Raw genomic sequence first — 14,485 nt, 5'->3', positions numbered from 1 at the left:
AGGAGATACCATCACAACAAAAGAGATCAAGGAGGATACCATCATAACTGAAGAGACCAAGGAGGAAGAGAACGAGGGCAACAACATCAGGCCTGGCCAGCCTCAGGACGCTGGCACAGCTCTCCCTCAAAAAGAGACCGAGGACAACATCACACTTGGCCGGCCTCAGGACACTGGCACAGCTTCCCCCCACAACCAGCGTCAACGCTGGAAGCAGGTGAAGAAGACAATCATGAACGGCCTCAGACATCTGTGCTGCTGCTGACTGCCACCTGCTAAGACAAAGGCCGCCTCATGTAAGAACATGACTCCAATGAAAAGGGACCTTGGAGCCACCCTCAGCACCAGGTGAGTGCATTACTTCACTTCATTTTATTCACTTTTCCTTCTGTCCTTTGTAACTAATCTCTCCCTAGTGCTATAGTTTCCAGTCTGCCTGTTCTACCTGCCCCAAGATGGGTTCCCATGTTGAGAACTGAGGCCTACAAGCAGCCTGATGGGAATTCTTTAGAAAGAGCCTCCTGCCATCCTTTTGCAAGTGCCCTGCACCCACACACATGCCAAACCCATCACAGGTTACATTGCTTGAGTCCTCAGACCCAACTCAGAACAAAGCCTGGAAAACTCAGTCTTGGAGTGCCTGCAGTGGTAGCTGTGCCCTCTCTTGACACCAATTCTGCCCTAGTTACTCACCTCTTGCATATCTATTCTTGTTCCTTCAAGGCGACCATTCACATTGGATCCCACACTCACCACCACATGCCACACTGTGAGGGTGTGATAGGTGTCCTGACAAGTCTAACTAGAGACTCTTGGAGGAGCAACCCACTGTGTCCCTGTGTCATGGCAGCCTCAAGCCCCTCCCTCGTGTATGTACCAGCTGGACAGATCTTAAGGCTGCTTCCATTTCTTCAAGTCTCTGCCCTTTGCATATTCTTGCATAGTTAATCAGCCTTGCACAGCCTTTGGGGAGAGTTCTGGGAAGCCTTATCTTTCCATCCTAGTATCACAGTGGTGAGACTTCATCTCTTGTGTTCTTTCTCCCTAGACTGTATAGTATAAATGATTTATAAAATCTTTATATTATAGTATAAAAAGATCTTTATATAACTTATATTATTATAAAGATTTATAAATCATTTACACTATAGTATAAAGATCATTTAAATGACCTCTATATAATTTATAATATAAAGATTTATACATCATTTATACTATAATATACAATAAATTCTAGTATAGGATAAATTATAGTATAGTATAAGTGATTTATAAATCATTTATACTTTAGTATACTATAAAGGATAGTAAAGTATAAATGGTAGTATAGTATAAATGATGCTATATATAGTATAAATGATAGTATAGTATAAATGATACTATATATACTATAAATGATAGTATAGTATAAATGATACTACATATAGTATACATGGTATAATTTATACTATACTATCCTTTATATTATACGATCATTTAAATGATAGTATAGTACAAATGATACTATATATAGTATAAATGATAGTATAGTATAAATGATACTATATATAGTATAAATGATATAATTTATACTTATACTATAAAGTATAATATAAGTAAAGTATAAATGGTAGTATAGTATAAATGATACTAAATATAGTATAAATGATATCATTTATACTATACTATCATTTAGAGTATACTATAGTATAAATGATTTATAAATCTTTATAGTATAAATTATATAGGGATCATTTAAATGATCTTTATACTATAGTATAAATGATTTATAAATCTTTATAATAGTATAAGTTATATAAAGATCATTTTATACTATAGTATAAAGATTTTATAAAACATTTATAGTATAAAGTTTTATAAATCATTTATAGCATAAAGATTTTATAAATCATTTATAGTATAAAGTTTTATAAATCATTTATAGTATAAAGATTTATAGTATAATAGGCAAAGAATTGCTTCATCTTACTAGATATATATGTAGGTTCATTATCAGTCTTAATTTGTGAAGGTATCCCCAAAATTTCCACTATTTCCAATAACTGTGTAATTACACAATAAGCCTTTTCAGCACTTAAAGCAGTTGCCCGTTGAAACCCTGGGTATACACCTATGATACGGTGTACATACTTTTGTTTTCCAAATTGTGCAGAATGAAACACATCCATCTGCCATATTTCACTTTTTTTGTATCCCTAGGCTTACTTCCAGCACGCAGTCGAGTGTGGTTATACAGAGGACATGTGGGACATTTTTTATTATTTCTTTGCTTGTTGCCCAAGTTATAGAAAAAAAAATTATCTTTTACTTTTAACATCGTGTCTTTCATGAAATGTTGAGGTGTTGTAATTGATCACTTTCCTCATTTGCTTGTACCAATGGACCTGGAAAGCCTGTATGAGACCGAATCTGCGTGATATATAACGGAGGGTTTCTACTTTTGTTAAGCCTTTTGCAGTTGCATGAATAATAAAGTTAATTCTAAACCATCAGGAATAAAGTCAGCAGTTTCTATATGACAAACAACTCATTCTACATATTGAGAGCCAGCAATTATATTAAGATTCAGGGAAATCTACTAATACCATAAGGATTACATACAATTTTGATTTTTGAATCGATTTTTGAACTGAACTATATGGTCTTTTGATCACCTGGCTTTTATGTGTGTGTGTGTGTGTGTGTGTGTGTGTGTGTGTGTGTGTCTGTGTTGTAAATCTTTAATCTCTCACTTGGGAGACAGTGAAAGGTGGCTGTCTGAGTTTGAGATCAGCCTGGTATACAGAGTAAACGACAGGACAGCCAGGGCTACACAGAGAAAGCCTGTCTTGAAAAACAAAAAAACAAAAAACGGTGACCATCAAAAAGCCACAGTTTTCCATCTGTGAAATGGGGACACAGTCATTGTAGGATTCTTAGCAAGAATGCAATCCTTAAGGCTCCAATATCATCCATGGTGGTCAGCACCCTGGAGGGTTGCAAAGCCATTGCAAAGGCTTTGGGATCCATTTTCTCTCATCAGGAAAACCAAAGGAGTTCAATAATCTTAGCCTATTGCTTCACAGCCACCACCCTCTGCCTTCGGGTGAACCAGTTTAATCCTGGGAGGTTTTCCCAACTAGTCTTAGGGCTGTGTTCACAAATCCCACACCCAACAGTGTTCAGTTGGACTTAGCAGAGCATCCGGGTTTTCCTGCCCCTACCCTGAACCCCACAAACCCCAGAGCAAAATGACACTGGCAGTAGCTGAGGATGCGTTTTCCTCCCTGATTCCACTGAGACTGTGTTATTAGGATTTCACTGCTTATTCTAAAGAACAAGTTAATTTTCCCTTTTTGCATCAAATATGGAAAGGAATTACCCACTCACTGAGCTTCGCATATTTGCACATAAACTGGGCTCTTAGAGGAGGAAGAGGGTCACTGGCACCAAGGGAAAACTGGACAGAACTGACTGGCTGGCTCAGGTCCCTACTCCTTTAGCTACCTGCCTTTCCTGCTACCATGCCTTCCCTGTCCTTATGGGCAGAAACTGGGGGAATCAGTGTGGTTGGTGCCCAAGCATGGCTAGGTCATTCCTTGCTCTGACATCACAAAGAGTCCTTGTGAGGAATGGTGGAACCTGGCCACATAGAGAACTCACTGGGACTGGGTTTGGTCCCATCAAGTGTGGCAGCCATTGGTTGCTAGACTGAATGGTTTGAGAGTTGGTGAATCACAGCATTGGCCAGCTCCCCTAGGACAACCAGACCTGTTGACCATCAGCAGATTGAGTTTCCCTCTAACACTGTCAGTTTTGTGGCAAACGCCTCTATTTATTCATTCATTGGTTTCAGGCATGATTATGCTTACCGTTATATTCTTCATCTATCTCATGCTCACTTTGATTGTGTCTCGCTATCACAGTATTTATATCAACTACACAACACGAGTGATCGATCGCCCAGTGACACTTCTGTACATGTACATGGAGAACTTTGAATACATTCCCCTGATGACACTGCCTACTGCCCACCCCTTCCAAGCCCCTCATTCTTTCCCTTTGCTGTTCAGCACCTTGCTTCCCAAGTACAAGTACGGGCCAAGTGCCGTGGACTCCTGTCCAGAGGACTGATGGACACACGGGATGGTCTCTTAAGGAAGGACACCAATGTGTCTCTGGGCTCTAGCACAAAGTCTCCTCCTAGCTGGTTATCTCAGGATCTTCCTGGCAGGTCAAGAGGCATGAGTCCAACAAAGGGGCTAGAGACAAGCATCAGCTCAGATTTTGTGATGGTGATTGTGGAACAGGGCAGCTGAAAAGGAATTCAGGGATAGAATAAGTGTAAGTCTAAAAGGAGCTTGTTCTTTGAGGAAGGATGGGACTTTCCTTGGTGAGACTTGCCATGCCCTGTCCCTCCAGCCTACTTCTGTCCTTCTCTCTGCCTGCAGCTTTACATTCATGGGTTATCTTCTGTTTTAAGGAGGGTGATTATGGCACCAAGCTAGGGTGTTATCAGGCACCAGAGGGGAGGGCAATAATGATTTTGAAGCAAAGAGTCGAGCCTGTGCTCTTGAGTTCTGCTGGTCCTACAGGTCAAAGACCATATTCAGGAACAAAAACCGCCTAGTGCTGGAATTATCTGCCCAGCACTGCACAGACCCCGAGCCCCAAAATAAGCATCTGTCTTTTTGGAGAAGCAGGGGACTTTTTATTGTCAAGGGCAGTCTACCCAAATTTCCAAGTCTAGGCTTGGATAAAACTCCTTCCTCCAACCTTAATCTGTTCATGTTTGGGGAAAGGCAGTGGGTAACAGAACCTTCATGGTCCAGCAACAAAGCCCTTCAGGTTCCTTTCTGTTTTGCCAAGGTATTGGTGATGAGAGGAGGGTCTATGGTCTGTGACTTCCAAAAATCTGATATCTGATTACAGAACTGGCAAGTTGCACTTTGTTGCCTTTTGCTGAACGGTACCTGTGTCTCCCTTTCATTGTGTGATGGTTTAGTTGACTAGACCTGCTATCCAGTGCTCAGGTGAGTGATGCACGTTCTCTGAAGAGTGAACATCCTTGTTGACCTCCTGTAAACTTCCACCCAGTTTCTCTGAAGTATGTCCCGCAGATTGGGTGGGTGCTGTGAGGTCCACTTAATGTGAAAAACTGATGACTTTTGGTGGGAGGTGACAGCAGCCTAGCTTCAGGAGCATGGAAATGGCTGATCAGCCCTCCACCCTCAAGCGTTGTTGTCACAAGCACTTGTGGCTAGGCCCTGAGTGTAACAGCAACCTTGAACTTTTGAAGCAGTTGGGAACCTAGGTCATGCAGAAAACAAAAGCAGTCCTTCCTCATCTTCTCTTTGCTATTGCTTTTTTATTTGGTGAGGCAGGGTCTCCTGTAGCACAGACTGGCCTCAGCATTCCTGTGTGGACAAAGAGGACTTGAACTGATCCTCCTGCCTCCACTTTTCTAGCTTTTCCAACTGCCAAGTGTTTATCCTTTATGAGACTTTCCTGACTTTCACCCCAACCTCTTGTCTAAGGTCCATCAGCTGACCCTTGAAGGACTCTCAGTCAGGGCACAGCTAGTTGTGTCATGTCTAGATGTAGAGTGTGTGTGTGTGTGTGTGTGTGTGTGTGTGTGTGTGTGTCCTCCTTAAGGTTTGGTTGTCAAAAGTCCCACAAAGAATCAAGTGTTTGAACATTGTTCCAAGCAGGTGGCACCACGTGGGGCAAACTGTGGACCTTGGGCAGTGGGCCTAGCAGGAAGAGGTGGGCCTCTGGGCATCACTGTGGACAGACACTGGAGTGTAACCAGCTTTCTCAGGCCCCTACTGCCCCACTGCCCTAGACCAGCTTTCCCATCCCTGAGGACAGAATGTGAGGGAACTGGTCCATTCCTTGCTCTGACATCACAAGGAGCCATTGTGACACCTATCCACTTAAGGCTCTGGCTGAGCCTGCTTCTTGTCTTACAGAACAGAAGCTCCTGGTTGGAGAGCAACTGGACTTCTGTGCCCGTGACAGACTATACTCCCATTTTAGAAGCTGTTTTGACCACCATATAGTAAGTGCCTTCTGTTCTCTAACCTACAATATTTTATTATGTTTGTTTAATAAACATAAACTCTCCTTCTATTCCCTCCCTCACACACTCACACCATTCTCCACTCCTCTTGTCTTACAGAGCAGAAGTTCTTGTTCGAGAGTAACTGGACTTCTGCACCCGTGACAAGACATTCCTGGATTTTTGAAGATTTCAGACTACCGTAGAGTAAGTTTCATAAACATAAACTGCCCTCCTATTCGCTCCCTCACATGCCCTCACACCATTCCCCACTCCCATTCTCCTCAGAGAAAGGGAGGTCCCCCATGGGCACCAGCTCACCCTGGCACATCAAGTTGCCCAAAGGACTGCATGCATCCTCTCCCACTGACACCAGACAAGGCAGAGCAGCTAGGGCAAAGGGATCCAAAGGCAGGCAACAGAGGAAGAGACAGCCCTTTTTAGGGCACCCGTTGTTAGGGCACCAACATGAAGGACAATCTGCACCTCTGCTACATATGTGTAGGGGGCCAAGGTCCAGCCCAGACATCCCCCTTTGGTTGGTGATTCAGTCTCTGTGAGCCCCCATGGACCTGGTTTAGTTGACTCTGTGGCTCTTCTCGTGGTATCCTTGACCCCTCCAGCTCCCTCACTCCTTCCTCCCACTCTTCCACAAGATTCCCCAAACTCCATCTAGTGTTTGGCTGTGGGTCTATGCATTTGTTTCCATTCACTGCTGGATGAAGCCTCTCAGAAGACAGTTATGCTAGGCTCCCATCTGCAAGCAGATCACAGTATTATTAGTAGAGTCAACGGTTGCCTCTCTCTCCCCTAGGGTCGGTCTCAAGTGGGGTCAGTCATTGGTTGTCAGTTCCCTCCATCTCGGCTCCCTGTTTAATCCTGCACTTCCTGTAGGCGGGGCACACTTTGGGTTGAAGGCTTTGTGGGTGGGTGAGTTCCCTCCACTGGCCCCCTTGACTGGAAGTCCTGCATGGCTGCAGGAGGGGGCCACATCAGACTCCATATCCCTGATGATAGGAGTCTCAGGTTGGGTCACCCCATAGACTCCTGAGAGCCACCCTCTCAGTTAATTCTTGGTGTACTCATTTTGACAACAGTGATTAGCCACCACAGCATCCTAACCTCAGCCCAAGGCCACTCTCCATTTTTCGTTCACCTGAGTCGAATGAGAAAGGAACTGATGTCCTTGATGAGTGTGTATGTGCTGAGCTTTGTATGCAGAGAGCCGCTAGAGTGCCAGGGAGCAGGGGAAAAGGGAAGCATGCTACCTGTGCCCTAAAGGATGGGCATCAGTGTCCACAGCGGACCTGAGGACAACCCTCTGGAGCCTGCTGCTTTAGACGGCAAATTTACCACAAAGAGTCACGTGTTTGAACACTGGGCCCCGGCATGTGGTACTGTGTGGGGAAGTGGGGTCTTACAGGAGGAAGAGGGTCACTGGCACCAAGGGAAAACTGGACAGAACTGACTGGCTGGCTCAGGTCCCTACTCCTTTAGCTACCTGCCTTTCCTGCTACCATGCCTTCCCTGTCCTTATGGGCAGAAACTGGGGGAATCAGTGTGGTTGGTGCCCAAGCATGGCTAGGTCATTCCTTGCTCTGACATCACAAAGAGTCCTTGTGAGGAATGGTGGAACCTGGCCACATAGAGAACTCACTGGGACTGGGTTTGGTCCCATCAAGTGTGGCAGCCATTGGTTGCTAGACTGAATGGTTTGAGAGTTGGTGAATCACAGCATTGGCCAGCTCCCCTAGGACAACCAGACCTGTTGACCCGCGGCAGATTGAGTTTCCCTCTAACACTGTCCGTTTTGTGGCAATCGCCTCTATTTATTCATTCATTCGTTTCAGGCATGATTATGCTTACCGTTATATTCTTCATCTATCTCATGTTCACTTTGATTGTGTCTCGCTATCACAGTATTTATATCAACTACACAACACGAGTGATCGATCACCCAGTGACACTTCCATACATGTACATGGAGAACTTTGAATACATTCCCCTGATGACACTGCCTACTGCCCACCCCTTCCAAGCCCCTCACACTTTCCCTTTGCTGTTCAGCACCTTGCTTCCCAAGTACAAGTACGGGCCAAGTGCCGTGGACTCCTGTCCAGAGGACTGATGAACATACAGGATGGTCTCTTAAGGAAGGACACCAATGTGTCTCTGGGCTCTAGCACAAAGTCTCCTCCTAGCTGGTTATCTCAGGATCTTCCTGGCAGGTCAAGAGGCATGAGTCCAACAAAGGAGCTAGAGACAAACATCAGCTCAGATCTTGTGATGGTGATTGTGGAACAGGGCAGCTGAAAAGGAATTCAGGGATAGAATAAGTGTAAGTCTAAAAGGAGCTTGTTCTTTGAGGAAGGATGGGACTTTCCTTGGTGAGACTTGCCATGCCCTGTCCCTCCAGCCTACTTCTGTCCTTCTCTCTGCCTGCAGCTTTACATTCATGGGTTATCTTCTGTCTTAAGGAGGGCGATTATGGCACCAAGCTAAGGTGTTATCAGGCACCGGAGGGGAGGGCAATAATGATTTTGAAGCAAAGGGTTGAGCCTGTGCTCTTGAGTTCTGCTGGTCCTACAGGTCAAAGAACATATTCAGGAACAATAACCGCCTAGTGCTGGTATTATCTGCCCAGCACTGCACAGACCCCGAGCCCCAAAATAAGCATCTGTCTTTTTGGAGAAGCAGGGGACTTTTTATTGTCAAGGGCAGTCTACCCAAATTTCCAAGTCTAGGCTTGGATAAAACTCCTTCCTCCAACCTTAATCTGTTCATGTTTGGGGAAAGGCAGTGGGTAACAGAACCTTCATGGTCCAGCAACAAAGCCCTTCAGGTTGCTTTCTGTTTTGCCAAGGTATTGGTGATGAGAGGAGGGTCTATGGTCTGTGACTTCCAGAAATCTGATATCTGATTACAGAACTGGCAAGTTGCGCTTTTGTGCCCTTTGCTGAACAGTACCTGTGTCTCCCTTTCATTGTGTGATGGTTTAGTTAACTAGACTTGCTATCCAGTGCTCAAGTGAGTGATGCACGTTCTCTGAAGAGTGAACATCCTTGTTGACCTCCTGTAAACTTCCACCCAGTTTCTCTGAAGTATGTCCCGCAGCTTGGGTGGGTGCTGTGAGGTCCACTTAATGTGAAAAACTGATGACTTTTGATGGGAGATGACAGCAGCCTAGCTTCAGGAGGAAAGCTGAAATGGAAATGGCTGATCAGCCCTCCACTCTCAAGCATTGTTGTCACAAGCACTTGTGGCTAGGCCCCGCGTGTAACAGCAAACTTGAACTTTTGAAGCAGTTGGGAACCTAGGCCATGCAGAAAATAAAAGCAGTCCTTCCTCATCTTCTCTTTGCTATTGCTTTTTTATTTGGTGAGGCAGGGTCTCCTGTAGCACAGGCTGGCCTCAGCATCCCTGTGTGGCCAAAGAGGACTTGAACTGATCCTCCTGCCTCCACTTTTCTAGCTTTTCCAACTGCCAAGTGTTTATCCTTTATGAGACTTTCCTGACTTTCACCCCAACCTCTTGTCTAAGGTCCATCAGCTGACCCTTGAAGGACTCTCAGTCAGGGCACAGCTAGTTGTGTCATGTCTAGATGTAGAGTGTGTGTGTGTGTGTGTGTGTGTGTGTGTGTGTCCTCCTTAAGGTTTGGGTGCCAAAAGTCCCACAAAGAATCAAGTGTTTGAACATTGTTCCAAGCAGGTGGCACCACGTGGGGCAAACTGTGGACCTTGGACAGTGGGCCTAGAAGGAAGAGGTGGGCCTCTGGGCATCACTGTGGACAGACACTGGAGTGTAACAAGCTTCCTCAGGCTCCTACTGCCCCACTGCCCTAGACCAGCTTTCCCGTCCCTGAGGACAGAATGTGAGGGAACCATGGGGATGTGCCTAGTGACCACTTGTCCATTCCTTGCTCTGACACCACAAGGAGCCATTGTGACACCTATCCACTTAAGGCTCTGGCTGAGCCTGCTTCTTGTCTTACAGAGCAGAAGCTCTTGGTTGGAGAGCAACTGGACTTCTGTGCCCATGACAGACTATACTCGCATTTTAGAAGCTGTTTTGACCACCATATAGTAAGTGCCTTCTGTTCTCTAACCTACAATATTTTATTATGTTTGTTTAATAAACATAAACTCTCCTTCTATTCCCTCCCTCACACACTCACACCATTCTCCACTCCTCTTGTCTTACAGAGCAGAATAGAGAGTAACTGGATTTCTGCACCATGACAAGACATTCCTGGATTTTTGAAGATTTTGAACCATCATAGTAAGTTCATTCTGTTTTCTATCTGAGAACATTTTATTATGTTTATTTTATACACAGAAAGTCTCCTCCAATTCATGTAAGGGACCCTCTTTGTTTTAAAATAAAGATTTTTGCGGATGGGGTAATCTGGAGAGCTGGCCCACCATTTCAAGAGCATGTATTCTTGGAACTAGGTTTGATGTACAGCTCTTCTGTGGGAGATCATAACTGCCTGTAGCATTATCTAGATAGACATTATCACCATGTAATTGATGTGTAGTAGCAGAGAGTGCACTTGTGTGTGGGCATGTGAACATGTGTATGGATGCCCTCAGAGGCCCGTGGTGTAGGATCTCCTAGAGCTAGGTTTGGAGTAATTGTGAGCCACCTGACCTGGATCCTAAGAACCAAATTTCGGTAGGTCCTTTGCAGAGCTAGTTGTACCTGGACTCAGGGGCTGGCTGCCCCGCACGGACACCGCTGGGCTTGGGAGGTGTCTGTTGTTCTATATACTTCTCTCGCATCTAATTTTATTCGTGCCTGCTCTCTTCCAGTACAGGTGAGCTCAGGGTTAGGGGATGACCGTCCTTTCTTATCAGTGGCTCTTAGTTTCTAGAATCCTTTGGTAGGTTCTTCCAGTTTGCAGTTGATTCCTGTCAAACCAATCTGTCATACTTTGCTCTACACTGCTTTGGAACATACTTCATTCTTGTCTATCTAAGCATTTAAGTACCCAGTTAGGTGGTCTGAAATGTGTCTGACCTCTTCCTTCCTTCCATTCCTAGTCTTTTGGATGTAGGAATTCATAGCTCTAAATACTCTCCTAGGCCTGATTTTAAGTCTGTCAACTTTCTCATTGAACTTTTTGGCTCTAGCCATATGAAGGAGGAGGGCCTGACTCTGAAGCAGGACATGGAGGCCTGCTCCTCTGTGGAGGACCCCTTCAACACCAACTATAGAATGATGAGGACTCTGGGACACGGACATTTTTCTGAAGTGCAACTCGCCTTCCATGTTCCCACTGTGACCTGTGTGGCTGTAAAACTCCTTAGAAATAAGAAGAAGTACAACTCGATTTTTAACAGTGAAATAAGCGTTATGAAATCCATGAACCACCCCAATATTATCAAACTTTTTCACGTGATCGAGACGGAAGAGATCACCTACCTGGTGATGGAGCATGCCTCAGAGGGAGAGCTGCTGCGGAGGATCCTGGAACGGGGGTCTCTACCGGAGTGCGAGGCTGAAAGGATATTTACTCAGGTGGTGCATGCAGTGAATTACTGTCATAACAATCAAGTTGTCCATAGAGATATAAAAGCCACCAACATCCTTATGGACTGCAGGGGGAATGCCAAGCTGATTGATTTTAGCCTCGCTGTGAAAGTAACTCCTGGGCAGAAGCTGCGGGGTTTCTGTGGCACTCTGCCCTATTGTGCCCCAGAACTCTTTGCACCCGGGGAATACGATGCTTACCCCATCGACATGTGGTGTTTAGGGATTCTCCTCTTTCTCATGGTGGCTGGGCACTTCCCTTTCCAAGCCAAATCTGTGGCAGGCATGAGGAACGAGGTCACCTCAGGCAACTTCACCATTCCTAAGCATGTTTCTATCGACATTTTCAATGTCATCTTGGAATTACTGATAATCAATCCCGGAAGGAGGCCCACCATCAAGGACATCATGAGGCGCCCCATGATCAGGGCCAGTGAGGCACGTTCACCACCTACTTCCATCCCTAGCCTCCCAGGCACCCCGAGCCCTAGCATTGTTGGGACCATGAGAGTCATGGGCTATAAGCCTGAAGTAATCATTGAATCCCTGAGAGACCAAAAATATGACGAGGTGATGGCAACTTATCTTATATTGCAACACCAGTCACCTGCGGGAGACTATGGCCACAACCAGGTGAATCCTGTGAAAACCAGGCAGCCAGGCACTGTCCTCTGCCTGACAGAGCCTTACACTTATCCTGGATCCCTAAGGAGAGCTGAACCTGTTCCCTATACCTTTACCTTGCCATCTAAGGGCCAGGAAAAAGAGGAGGAGCATTATTCCAGGAAACTTGCCAGATGCCATAGCATGCCTGCCACCCTATGCTGCCATCCAGACACACACCCTCTCCACCTGGGCTGTCCTATTGCTAAGTCCATCAAGGGCAGCATCCTGGAAATGAATGTTTATTTTTCACAGGTTGGATCACGTGACAGCCACACTGATAGTGACCATATATCTCTGGGTCTATACACCAACTCTTCTAGAACATACCAGAATGAGGGTACAAGTGACTTAGAGAGCCACATGTCCTACAGTCACCAATCTGAATCCTGGAGTTTCCTGGAGGAAGAGGACAGCTCAAGCTCCTCCTCTGAGGATTTATCGGAGATGACAACAGTCATAGAGATAGACTCTACTATAGTCGCAGAGGAAAAGACTCTAACACAGGAAGACATCGATGCTCAGGAAGCAATCATTTCCCTGAGAGTGAACATCATCAAGGAGGACACCATGCCTGAAGTGAGGGAGGAGGAAGAGACCGAGGAGAGAGAGACCCAGGAGGACAACATCACAGCTGGCCAGCCTCAGGACGCTGGCATAGCTTCCCCACAGGAAGAGACCGAGGATGACATCACACCTGGCCAGCCTCAGGACGCTGGCACAGGTCTCCCTCAGCATGAGACTGAGGACGACATCACACCTGGCCAGCCTCAGGACACTGGCACAGCTCTCCCTCAGCAAGAGACCGAGGACGACATCACACCTGGCCAGCCACAGGATGCTGGCACAGGTTTCCATCAGGAAGAGACCAAGGACGACACCACATCTGGTCAGCCTCAGGACGCTGGCACAGGTCTCCCTCAGCAAGAGACCGAGAACGACATCACAGCTGGCCAGCCTCAGGAAGCTGGCACAGCTCTCCCTCAGCAAGAGACCGAGGATGACATCACACCTGACCAGCCTCTGGACGCTGGCACAGGTCTCCCTCAGCAAGAGAGCGAGGACGACATCACACCTGGCCAGCCTCAGAACGCTGGCACAGGTCTCCCTCAGCAAGAGACATAGGACAACATCACACCTGGCCAGCCTCAGGACACTGGCACAGCTTCCCCCCACAACCAGCGTCAACGCTGGAAGTGGATGAAGAAGACAATTATGAACAGCCTCAGACATATGTGCTGCTGCTGCCTGCCACCTGTTAAGACAAAGACCGCCTCATGTAAGAACATGACTCCAATGAAAAGGGACCTTGGAGCCACCCTCAGCACCAGGTGAGTGCATTACTTCACTTCATTTTATTCACTTTTCCTTCTGTCCTTTGTAACTAATGATAATTTGCCCACTGTGGCACACCTGTGAACTTAACAACCTCTGTCACTTCAGAAAGACCAATACCATAGAAATCCAGGTAATGTGACCTCAGGCTTGTTAAGCAAGAAGTAGATTGTATACATATGCTAATAAAGCAGGAAGAGGAGCAGGTGGGGCATGGCAAAGTCAGCAGAGATTGCTGAGAGACCAGTAGGGCACTTTGGTGCTCCAGGGCAAGCACAGAAAGTTTTGTGTGTTTCAAAGTCTGTAAGAGTCACTTACCTGTGTCTTTTTGCTTTGAAGTCCTAAAGACGACAGGCCACATCTCCATGGCTTGTGGGCCAAGGGTTGGGGATCAGCCTGGATGAGATGTGGAAAGCCTCTCGGGGAAGCCAGGCCAGATGTCCAGAAGCCAGTGTGGTCACAGGAGCATTCTGCACAGGACCTATCCCAGTGCAGATCTGTCCAGGTAAAATCCCAGGCAGGAGGGGCTGGCTTTCCACTGGGTCTTCCTCAGAGGGGAAGGGCTGAGGTGCAGAGGTGCCCTAAAGCTTTATGTGGCACACTGATCCCTTGCTCTCTCCCCCAGCCTGCATAAACATCACAGACTGCCCTCTGGGTAGTGATTGTCCTTTACTCCCCGTTTCTTGGCAGGAAATATGATCTTTTCCACAAAGTAAAACTTCTCCCCATAGTGATATAGTTTCCAATCTCCCTGTCCCACCTGCCCCAATAAACCATCCTACCGCACACCATCACACTAAAATTGACCAAGGAGGACACCATCATACCAGACATGCATCATACCAAACACCATCATACAAGACACCATCATACGAGACACCATCACGACCAAAAAGATCAAGGAGGAAACCATGA

The 14,485-nt window shown here is 46.2% G+C and overlaps 1 pseudogene; it reads left to right on the top strand.

Moving 5' to 3' along the window:
- Nucleotides 1-11,176: 11,176 nt before the first annotated feature.
- LOC132653971 (sperm motility kinase-like) lies at nucleotides 11,177-12,080 on the top strand (annotated as a pseudogene).
- The last annotated feature ends 2,405 nt before the right edge of the window (nucleotides 12,081-14,485 follow it).

Source organism: Meriones unguiculatus, chromosome 5 (genome assembly GCF_030254825.1).
Source record: "Meriones unguiculatus strain TT.TT164.6M chromosome 5, Bangor_MerUng_6.1, whole genome shotgun sequence".
NCBI lineage: Eukaryota > Metazoa > Chordata > Mammalia > Rodentia > Muridae > Meriones > Meriones unguiculatus.
The sequence above is the reverse complement of the archived record's forward strand: the minus strand, read 5'-3'. Positions and strand labels throughout refer to the sequence as shown.